Here is a 9,981-nt window from a genome sequence, read left to right on the forward strand (position 1 = left end):
CACGGCATGGGGTGCCAGTATCGGTGATCTCGGACAGGGATGTGCGTTTTACTTCCAGGTTTTGGAAGAGATTCCATGACGAGTTAGGCACTCGTCTGCATTTTAGCACTGCCTTTCACCCGCAGACGGATGGGCAGAGCAAGCGGACCATCCAGACTCTGGAGGATATGTTGCGGGCGTGCGTGCTAGATTTCGGTGGTAGCTGGGATACCTATCTTCCCCTGGCCGAGTTCTCCTACAACAACAGCTATCACGCGAGTATCGACCGCCCTCCCTTCGAGATGTTGTACGGACGGAGGTGTAGGACCCCGATATGCTGGGGTGAGGTTGGCCAGAGAGTCATGGGGAGCACCGAAGTGGTGCTCAAGACGACTGAGAGGATCCAGCAGGTCCGGAGCAGGCTTCAGACTGCTCAGAGTCGGCAGAAAAGTTATGCCGACAAGCGTCGATCCGATTTAGAGTTCCAGGTCGGGGCAAGTTGGGCCCGCGATTCATCGGACCGTTCAGGGTCGTAGCCCGGGTGGGCAGGGTAGCATATAGACTGGATCTGCCAGCCGAGCTTAGCCAGATCCACAACACTTTCCATGTTTCTCAGTTGCGAAAGTGCCTAGTGGACGATTCTGCAGTAGTACCTTTGGAGGATATTCAGGTTGATGACAGCCTGAATTACATTGAGCGCCCAGTCGCAATCCTCAACAGGAAGTCGAAGGATTTGAGGAACAAGAAGGTGGAGCTAGTGAAGGTGCAATGGCAACACCGCAAAGGTTCGGAATGGACTTGGGAGCCGATGGACGAGATGATGGAGCATTATCCCGAGCTGTTTCAGGATCGAGCAGCAGACTTCGAGGACGAAGTCTAAAATAAGTGGGGGAGATTTGTAGCACCCGGTTCCTGGTACGTAAATGTTATTTGAGTATTTCCTTTCTTTTAGCCTTGGACTCGGCGAGTCATAGGTCCGACTCGCCGAGTGGATGCGGGACCCGGGACACGTTTAAGTTGGTGACTCGGCGAGTCCATATCCTGGACTCGGCGAGTCACAGCTGTTGGATGAAACCCTAAGTTTCAGGGGTTTGCACCCTATTTAAAGGACTTATCAGCCCCAAGCCGGCCCCCATTGACCCTTAAAGCCCTGTATCTCTCGTTCTAAGCTATTATTTGAGAGTTTGAGGTTAGTGGGTGTGTTTTTGAAGGCTTTGAAAGAGGAAGGAAGTAGATCCAGAAGAAGGGAAGCCATCCAATCATTATTTGTGTTCTTCCAGCAGTTCCTTTGAGGTATAACCCGTTTTCCCCTTGATTCTATGCTTAAAACTTCATTTGGGTCCTTCTTGATCAAATCCCCAAGCTTGTATGTGCATTGTATGTTGTAATAAGGCGTTTGGCCTTTGGATTTAGGCAAGATTGAGCTCCAGGGGCTCAGATCTGTTAGCTTTTTGGCCCCATCTTGCTTGTTAGTCCTAGATCTACCCTTTTGAGACATTTTGAGCCCTAAAATCCATATTGGTGTATATCCACACGTAAAGTTGGAAACTTTACATGTGATTCGTGCCCTAGAAGTCCAGATCTATGAATGGCATGGACTGGAATCGAGCAAATCCGTGTATTCAGTAGGTGCATGGCAACGACTCGGCAAGCCGTTCATATGACTCGGCGAGTCTATTCGCGAGTCTCCGAGTTTGTCCCCTTTTCGTAGTGTCGAGTGACCAGTGAGTCACAGGGTGTGGCTCAGTGAGTCGGAAGCTTAGCTCATCTATGGAGGTACTCGGCGAGTCAATGCCCTGACTCGGCGAGTTCAAGGCAATCTCCTTAGATCAAGAACAGACTCGACGAGTTGTTCATACAACTCGGCGAGTCTTCGCATAAGTGTTCATCGGATGAAGATGAGCTCGGCGAGTTGTTCATACAACTCGGCGAGTAGGATGAAGGACTTGATATTGGTTAAGAAGGTGACCCCGTCGAGTCGTCTCCTAACTCGACGAGTAGGACCAGGATTCAGGGCAGTCGTTTGCGTAGGGACTCGTCGAGTTGGAAAGCCAACTCGGCGAGTCGGGGTCAACTGAAAGTTGACTCTGACTTTGACTTAGGGCAAGGTCAGGGGTAAAATGGTCATTTTACCCAAAGGTCAGTGAGCAGTGTTTGATTGGGTATATTGTGGGAATTGCAGCCGGAGGGTTTCCGGAGCAGCAGCAGCAGTAGTAGGTGATCAGTTCCCACACAGACCAGCAGCTATTTCGAGGTGAGTTTCCCTTCCAGTAGGAACGGGTCTAAGGCACCGAGGCCGACCCGTGTAGACGAGATGCTAGTACTAGAGTGTGGGCCGAGCCCGTATCTCTGGGTTTACTCAAGTATGATATATGTGTTAATATGATAGAATTGCTTATACTTGTTGTCTGCGTGATACTTGTATGTTATGGGTTAGCGGTTGAGTGTGGGCAGGGCCCGTATCTCTCCGAGGTTAGAGTGTGGGCTTGGCCCGTATCTCCCAGATAGCGAAGTGTGGGCAGGGCCCGTATCTTCACAAGTGTGGGCAAGGCCCGTATCTCCCGGCTAGCGAAGTGTGGGCAGGGCCCGTATCTTCCCGAGTGTGGGCAAGGCCCGTAACTCCTAGCTGAATAATGGTTGTTATATGTTGCGTGGTATGTGGTATTATGGGGTAACTCACTAAGCTTTGTGCTTACAATTTTCAGTTTTGGTTTCAGGTACCTCCTCAGCTAGGGGAAAGGAGCCGGTGCGGTAGTGGCACGTCACACACACACACACTCTCCGGTTTCCACATTTACGAGCTTCACTGGGATTTGTACTCTGATATTTTAATTGAATGTATGAATTGGCTTTTAGACATGGTTCACTTGTGTGATAATTTGATCAGACAATGTTTTAGCTTTTTATAAAAGTAATGTTTTTAAAACGAAATTTTTGGTCATGAAAATTGGGTCGTTACATCTAATGTGTCACAAACACCAAATGCAAAAGGAGGCTTGAGAGAATAGGCTAATTAGCTCAAAATCGATTATCACTCTCTTAGAATGAAAGGGTAATAGATTTTAGCTCTAAGGGATTGCTTTTATAGTGTTACAAAGGATAGGGTTTCATCCATGCAAACCTTAATGCACCATGACCCTTCATATTACTTAGGCTCCATGGGTTAAACCTCCATGGACTTTCGTATTGGTTTAGCTCATCCTAATTAACCATGGATCATTGGCCCACACTATAAGAATCATTAATTTACTTAATCAATCCTCGTATATTTAATCAGTCTCTTTTGATCACTAAATTAATTCCAAATTATTTCTTGATCAATACTAATTAAATAATATGTTTTGTTAATTAATATGTTATACTTATAATATATTAATAAATCACAAATAACCTTTCTCTCAAAAGTCCATCCTATCAAATTGCACTGGTGAAGGCAACCCAAAAGGACCATGCTACTATCAGGCCTAGTACATCCCAGTTATAGTTATAGGCTTAGATACCTAATCCAACAGATCTGCGGGTCATGGGGAGTATTGAGGTGGTGCTCAAGACCATTGAGTTGATTCAGTAGGTTCGGAGCAAGCTCTAGACATCTCAGGGTCAGCAGAAGAGTTATGTTGACAGGCGGCTATCATACTTGGAGTTCCAGGTGGGAGATATGGTTCTCTTGAAGGTGTCGCCTTGGAAAGGTGTCATCCGATTCAGGAAATGGGGCAAGCTGGGCCCTAGGTATCTTGGTCCCTTCAGGGTTTTGGCCCGGGTGGGCTAGCTTGCTTATCGTCAAGATCTACTAGTCGAGCTCAGTCATATTCATAGTATATTTCATGTCTCTCAGTTGCGGAAGTGTTTAGTGGATGATTCCGCAGTTGTACCATTGGAGGATATTCAGGTGGATGACTGCCTAAATTATATCGAGAGAATGGTGGTAATTTTTATCAGAAGACGTAGACCTTGAGGAACAAGGTTGTAGAGTTGGTGAAGGTGTAGTGGCAGCACCGCAAGGGGTCGGAGTGGACTTGGGAGCCTGAGGATGAGATGATAGAGCATTATCTAGAGTTGTTCGGGGCAGCGGACTTCGAGGATGAAGTCTGATACAACTGGGGGAGAATTATAATGCTTGAATCTCGATAAGGTTCTCTTTTAACCTTGCACTATTAATTTGTCCCATTTTACCCTTGAGTTGTACGTGGGGCGTACAACAAGGTACTCTTAGTGTACAAGTGGTGAAGCTAGTATGCGGGGTGTACCAAGTGGTACGCTTAGCGTACTCATACGAGGGTGTTGATCGGGGTCCAGAATGTGTACGCGAGATGTACAGCTTCATACGTGGGGCATACACAAGGTTTAATGAAAACCCTAATTTCTAGGGTTGGCCACCATTTAAGAATCCTTATGGACTTGAAACCCTCATTTTATCAGCCTCCTTGTTTTCCTTACCCTAAATTCAAACGCTAATTCCATCTTGTTTATTTTTGAGCTTAGAAGGCCATTTTGAGGTGTACTTTTGGTGCTTTGAAGGAAGGTGTCCATCCTTGAAGCTTCATTGGAGGAGTGAAGGTGTATAGATCAAGAACCTTATCATCCTTTGGCACTCATTTGAGGTATAAAGTCTTGAAATTGATGCTTATTAGCTTAGATCTCTTTTGGTTTGGGTTTATGGACCATTTTTGTCCCATTGATGAGATCTTATGAGTTCATCTTGTTTTTGAAGCTTAGAGTTGCCAGTCTTGGTGTTATTTGGTTCCTTGAGTCATAAAGTTGCCATTTTTGAGGTTGAGATACATCCATGTATGATTTTGGGCCAGTTTCATGAAAATAGAATGTTATATTTTGAGTGTAGATTCATTTGGGGCATGCAAAGTCACCAAGTTAGTGACTTTATTGGTCTAGACATTGATTAGGAATCAGATCTGTGGTTTGGACCTTTGGGCTAAGCATTATGTGTTTAATGGAAAACTTTGGCTTATTAGAGGAGTACGATGGGCATACAAGTCTGTACGCACAACGTACAAGCCAGCATGCTTGTACGCGCTGCGTACAACTGAGTTTGCCCTGTGTACTTAGTCAAAGTGGGATTTGGATATTTGGGCCTCGATTTGGGCTATTTCATGGATTTGGTTGCTTTGGGCCTTAGTGGGCTATCTGAAATCAAGCTTTTAGGCTTTAGAGTATGGCCCATTAGAGGGGTTTGGCCCTAATTTGGAAAATTGGGCCATAAGTGAGCCTCAAGTGGGCTTTGGAAGTATAGTTAGTGTTAGGCCTTTTATATTGTGGACCTGGGCCTTCGTCATGGATCAAATTGGGCCAGGGGTAAAATGGTCATTTTACCCCAAGTATGGAGTATTGGATATTGATTGGAACCTAAGTATTGATTGGATGTTATTTTGTACTGATAACTCAGGGAGTTGTCATGACAGAAACTAGGGACTTCTTTCTATGAGATTCAGCATTTGAGGTGAGTTTCCTATTTGGGGTTAGCGGGTCTAAGGCACCAATACCGACCCTTATTGATTATGCTAAGATGCTAGGAGTCTGCGTGACTTTTGCATGTGTTATGTGCTGCTATGTATATCGGGCGGGGCTAGATGTCAGGCAAGGCCTGAAGAGTGGAACGTATGCTAGTGTTTATGATCATTATGTGTGTTAGCATGATTATGTGATATTGATTGTATATGTATAGTGGGCGATACCTAGTGAAATGCGAGGCCTAAGAATAATAGATATGTATACCGAGTGGGGCTTGCTGTCGGGTGGAGCCCACTGCAGGGCGAGGCCTGATGTCGAATGGCAACCCACTGTATGATTTAGTATTTACGTTATGGGGTAGTTTGGGGAATTCACTAAGCTTTGTGCTTACGGTTTTCAGTTTATGTTTCAGGTACTTCCAGTTCCAAGGGGAAGAGCTCGGGTTGACTGCATCATACACACCATTGGGATTCCCGGTATGATATTTTACTCTAATTTCTATGACATTTAATACATTGGTTTTGTTGAGATGTATGAATGCAATTTGAAAATACTATTTTTTCTATTTTAAAAATGAGATTTTTGGGACCATATTTTGGGATGTTACATATTCGTTGATGATACCACACCTTTAGTAACAAATGTAGCTTCTAGCTCCTGCAAATGGATGTTGATTAGATGAAACCATTCATATATTGTTAGGGGCAGTACCCTATTGCTAGACGTCAAGTATTGTCTATGTCAGTCTGTAATGAATCTTGTACAAGTGGGAGATTCTTGAATCTATATGCCCAAGAATCATTATTGAGTGACATTGGTAATAATATATGATCCTATAGGATCACACCTTTATCAATTTGGCAGATTTTGTATATTTATTATTAGTATGATTATTAATAAATAATATCAATTATTGTATTTTATTATGGAATAATTATTATTTTGTAAAAATAATAATTATAAGAGAGTATAACTAGTTATAATTTCATATGGTAGGAATTATTAAGTCATGCACAACCTTTTGGACAAGTTGGATTCTTTTGTCTTTTACCTAAAGACAAAGTTTATATTTTATAAACTTTGAGTTTATATAAATTGAAGAATCTTTCTTATAATTAAAGGTATGGCCGAATTTATTAAACAAATATGGAGGTTGCTTGTCAACCTCCATGCTTTGTTTCCCTATGCTTCTAAAGGCTAAAAATACTTTAGAGTATTTTATTATTAGTCCCTTACTTTGCATGGGGTATATAAAGAATGTGTCTTGCATGTTTTTTGGCTCGCTTTTGGTCTTAATCCCTCTCTTAGAAGACATGGCCGAAAATTGTCTTTATTTTCCTCATCCTCCTCATCCTCTCTCTCTCTCTCTCTCTCTCTCTCTCTCTCTCTCTTCCTCTCCATCTCTCTCTTTTTTATGTTAGTTTGGTGTCTTAAATGCTTTTCTTGAGTTGTCTCCTTTAGTGCTTATTTGAGTTAAGCACTTAAAGACTTCAGACACTCAAGAATACAAGAAGGAACTAGCATTACAAGTTCCTTACTCTTGATGGTGGATACATATAGAGAAATTCTAGTCTCGAAATTTTTCTATCTTCATCAACACCCCAAAACCAAGTGGTTTCAAAGGTTGTCATTCTAAAAACTCTTTGGTTGTTTTTATTTCATTCTAATCTCTATAAATATATCCTTGATGGTTTGATTTTGTTATAAACTAAAAATAAACTTGTTATTTTTTAACACTTCTATTGACCGGTTATTTTCCTAGTTGCTAGGGTTTGGGAGTGAACCATCAGAGACACGAGATTTCTGGTGCTAGCTTCCAAGAGTATTTTCAAGAAAGATTGTTTGATTGTTTACTACAACAATCAAAGGGTATGTAATCTTCTATGTATTTTAAAATTAGCTAGGGTTATAAGGTTCTTGTTATTCTATAGAATGTTACTTCAATATGATGTCTGACCCAACTGAGGTATACTTTAATTTTAAAGTTATTAAAACTTATCGTCTGCCAAACCAATCATCTTTTGGTCCTATCTGATGCTTGCATCAGCATATGTTGGACTCTCTCCCTTCCAAATCTCCATTCAAAGTAAAACAACTTGAGGTTTTGAAATTGGTTGACCCATAAATTCATACCCAGACCTCGAATGTTCAGCCCTCGGAAGGTGAGAAATCATCAAAAAAATAAAGGTCATATCAAGATCAAATCCAAGAAACGCCATGCCTCTTCTCCTACTAAAGCTCTTGCCAAAAAGAGATCCAAAACAAGTGAATCCTCTCAATATGATTCATAGATCCATTCTTGACATGACACTAGGTCTCTGCCTACCCCAATTGTCCACTCTTCTGATGCACCCATCGGAGCTTCAAAATCATGTGCCTATACATGGGGAGTCTACACATAATTTTCCCCATCCTCTCAAAAGGAAGGTGTCGGCATTGAACAAAGTTCCGTGTACCCCTGGAACACACTTATGAGTCATTGATATCCCTATCTTTTATACACATGCATGAAGTGAGGCCATTGACAAAGTTCCTAAGCTTTCCGAGCCAGGGGTTGTCCCTCCAACCTCATAAGCCTAAACTAAGTTGATATCCACCACAGATAAAGTATGCTCAGGTGTTAGTTCTGACATTTGGAATGAAACACTTGACAAGGCTTAACTTAGAAATCCAACTCTGACTAGATAAGAAATAAAGTTTATCCTGATCAGAGTGAGATAACGAGCACTTTGCAGCTAGCTCACAATGATGCATCCAACCGATTCAGAATTTGCTACTCTTCTGCCTATCTCAAACAAAATGAATTATAATAATGTTCCCAGTAACACGGATGATCCATCGAACGATGCTAATTAAACTTCTCCACGTGATGCTACCAGACTCCAAGAGGAGATATGTCCGATTCTACTTTCATATCCGAAGAGCCTCCTCGTAAAAGTCCCACTGTTTAAAAGGACATTAAAATTGTGTTTGATGATGATTCCACCTCATTTGCCACACTTCCCTCACAAAATGCATTCCAATTTGTGCAACCATCCTCCTACAAAGTTCAAACTGTCTTCGGATTATCCTCGTCTTCAGACGACATAGATATTGAGGATAAGGATGGTGATCAAGATGATCAAGTTCAAGCTACTCAAGGTTATAAAAATGATGATCGCAGTGAGAATGATGATGAAGATGATGATAAGCATTCCGAAGGACAACTCGGTTAAAGGGTCCTCTAGTGAACAGATTGCGGACCCATTTTCTCTTCTTGAACTACAAGATAAAGTTGACAAAGTCAACTCCAAGATCGACAATGTCAATACCAAAGTCGGAGCACTTGACTCCAGAATAGATTTGATGATAAACTCTCTTTCCAAGATCAAGTATGTTCCTCCCTCGAAACTTGACAGAGCAAACCAATTGGATCAACTTATCTCACTTCGTTTAAAGCATACCTTACAAGAAGCTGAGCAGACATACAAATAGAACCTTGATCACCACATCTCCACCATCTCTATAATGCATAAAATTCATGATGATATGATCACTACTAGCAATGAACTCATCAAGCAGACTCATATTCATCATAAGAAACAAATTCATTAACTGGAGAAGAAGCCCCGAGAGAAAGATGTGATGAACATGATAATGCAACAAATTCTAATCAAGGTAATTCGGTCTACCCAACACTTTATGGACATTCCAAGTTACAAGTGCGACGAAGTCCTTCTAATCATGAAAGAAATGCTTGATACCCTCAAAGATCAAGATCCAACGGTCGATGCGTATGATAAGCTCACCAAAAAGATTAACTTGGGCTTCCAAAATGACTTTAAAATTTTTGGCGATCTTCAACCTGGAGCATTTCTTACATTGGAAGCCAGACAATACGATGCAAGAGAGGGATAAAAGATGTCTAGGTGGAAACCAAGCTCGAAATTTCAACACTGAGATGATTCAACAAATGAAGATGAAGATGAACTCATGGTGGCAGGTGAAAAGAGATAAGGTGAAGTGGATGAAGAAATTAAAGGTGATAATGATGGTGTAGAGAAATTATGAGAGTGGTGCTTACTTTATCATCTGAAAGAGAGCAACCCTCATCTATAAAAATTGTTTCGGACAAAGAAAATCAAAAATGGTCCTTAGTTGTTTCGCCATGAAATCTTGCCAACACGTTCAAACGTAGCAAATAAATGGCATAGCTAAAGACAAAGCTCACAATTGATGCATTCCGGGCTACCCAACCAATGCATCCTCCAAGTCCTGCTCTGAGGATAGATTTTATTGATGAAGGCTCTGTAATACAAAAATCCAATGATTTTCCTACCATTCCTTTGATTTCTCCATTCTCTAAAGCTTAGATTACTCCAGTTGGACAACAAATCATTTCTTCCACCTCCACTGTGACAACCCGTTGTTTTAGGTCAACAAAAGGTCAATCTTGGTCAAAAAAAGTCAAACTTCTTACTTTTGATCTATCTTAATTAAGAAGGTTTAAATTCTAGATGGGTTAAAAATCCTTTAAATTAGAAGTGTTGCATGAAT

This window comes from Lactuca sativa, chromosome 8, assembly GCF_002870075.4.
Source record: "Lactuca sativa cultivar Salinas chromosome 8, Lsat_Salinas_v11, whole genome shotgun sequence".
NCBI lineage: Eukaryota > Viridiplantae > Streptophyta > Magnoliopsida > Asterales > Asteraceae > Lactuca > Lactuca sativa.